The following is a 2,852-nucleotide window of genomic DNA, read 5'->3' on the forward strand; positions in this document are numbered from 1 at the left end:
ATATATATCATAGATATATATATATATATAATCTATAATATATATATATATATATATATATATATATATATATATCATCCGAGCTACAAATGTCATTTAATATCTAATCGCTCTGCCTCGGATTGATATATTTTCATATATGTACCGAAGGGGAATTTTTAGTTGATAATAATTTCGTCCCCTCATGGGATCGAACCACCGTCCAGTGGACGGGAACGAAATCAGGATGGCCACTGATGGTGGTTCGATCCCATGAGGGGACGAAATTATTATCAACTAAAAATTCCCCTTCGGTACATATATGAAAATATATCAATTCCCAGGCGAGCGAATTGATTTTTAAAGGACATTTGTAGCTCGAATGATTTATATGAATCACGGTGATGTGATAACTATTCATATATATATATATATATATATATATATATATAGATTATATATATATATATATATATATATATATATATATATATATAGATAATATATATATATATATATGTATGTATCAGCGCGAAGGTGGACCATGGAAACATTCTAAATTCATGACAATTATCTCTTCCCTATGTTTCGTAATAACTTTATTGCATCCTCAGGGAATCTATTAGATAACGAATCAAATCACTTTAAACATCACTCTAAACTTCAATAACATTCACAAATTACGAAACAGAGTAAAAAAACTCAAAGACCGCCAACCAACCTTATGCATTAAGGCAGAAGACAGAATGAAAATGCATAAATAAAAGTTAACTCATATATATATATATATATATATATATATATATATATATATATATATATATATATATATATATATATATCATTTATCAAATCGTCAACAGCCTGTGTCGACGTAGACAGATATACGTAGACGACCCACTTTTCAATTCTATGATGGAATCCCTCGAAGTATATCCTCCGTTAAGAAGCCCCAGATTTAATGAACCCTGGAATGAAAAACGCTCTTCAGCCGAAGCCTTCGTAGCTTTTAGAGGCTCTAAGTGACACAACTTCCCTTAATGGCTCACTATAAAGGTCTGAAAATACTCTTATGTCCATTGTAATTAAGGGAAATGATACTGCATTTGCGCATTGCTACTGCTGAATTCTCCCGAGGTCATAAAAGATAATTCGGTTTCAGTTTCCAATTCTTGGATGTCAAAGGCTTCTTGGAACGTGGCATTGGTTATTGTTATTTCTTTCCTCTTTTTTTGGCATTATATAATTGTTGGCCATTTATTGCGATTTTGATTGGATGTATTTTTATTTTCTTTTTCACCTAAATATATATATATATATATATATATATATATATATATATATATATATATATATATATATATATAATATATATTAAAAGGAACCCATAAAAACACCAAAAAATGTTTGGGTAAGTGTATGCATTTACTTTACCATCCTTAGTCAAATCCCTGTTTAACGTCCAACAAAAGACATCCCCCAAGGACACAGGCGTTTACAAAATCCCATGCCTGGACTGTGACTAATGTTACATCAGATCTACAGGAAAATCACTTCCCCAGAGATTAATACAACAAACGGTCAGTTAGGTATGGACAACCATATAAATGAACATAAATATAGAATAAACTGGTATTTGTCATGTATAATTTATAGCAGCAACTACCAGTACAAGAGTCAAAGAACTTTCAGTCTAACACGACCCTTTACTTAGGCACAACTGATCATACAGAGCAAAAATATAGTAAAAGTAGGCTTAATATCCAAACTGACATTACAAGATTACCATAAGGTCTATTTCGCTTTACAGAATGAGAAAACTCCTGAGGACAAGATTAGCGATTTTTAGGTAACCATACCTTGGAGGAGCACACATGTGGTCAACAGATAATTCATCCAGAAAACAATAGATGTATTGTTTTCTGGATGAATCATCTGTTGACCATGTGTGTGCTCCTCCAAGGTGTGGCTGCCTAGAAAACCACGTGTGTGCTCCACCAAGGTTTGGCTGCCTAAAAATCGCTAATCTTGCCTTCAGGCGTTTTCTCGTTTCTGTAAAATGAAATCGACCTTATGCTAATCTTGTAATATCAGTTTGGATATTAAGCCTACTCTCACCATGTCTTTGTTTGCTCTGTATGATCAGTTGTGCCTAAGTAAAGGGTCGTGTTAGACTGAAAGTTCTTGGCTCTCTCGCCTTTCATTTTCCTCCGTGGCAAGAACCTTTATATATATATATATATATATATATATATATATATATATATATATAATATATATATAGGATATATATATATATATATATATATATATATATATGGGTTGGTGACGATTCGCCGTCGGCCGATTCGCTGCCGACATTTAGCCACCGCCAGTTTATATATATATATTATATATATATATATATATATATATATATATATATATCATATATATATATCTATATATATATATATATATATATATATATATATATATATATATATATATATATATATATATATATATATATATATATATATATATATATATATGCCCTACCTTCAATGGATTTTTCACACCCGCTGTCCTACGAACCGTCCTTATCTCTGTCTAAGGAGAGTGTGTCTTTTCTCCCCAAGTGTCATGGGGTTGGACCCATCATTATATGCACAAACACATGTACCCCTTAAACGCCGATTGGACGTATTAAACGTCGACGAAAAGTGTCTGTCGGGTGCCTAACCGATGTATGGTACGTCAATGCAAAATATTTTTTTTTTAATTTACTGAAAAATAGTTATAGGCCTACTAGGTAAAAGCTTTTGAATCGCACGCCTTAAGGGAGCTCACGGATCAAGCTGTTGTTTTGTTTACAAGCGTTACTTGGTGCG

The sequence above is a fragment of the Macrobrachium nipponense genome, chromosome 38 (genome assembly GCF_015104395.2).
Source record: "Macrobrachium nipponense isolate FS-2020 chromosome 38, ASM1510439v2, whole genome shotgun sequence".
In the NCBI taxonomy this organism is placed as follows: Eukaryota; Metazoa; Arthropoda; class Malacostraca; order Decapoda; family Palaemonidae; genus Macrobrachium; species Macrobrachium nipponense.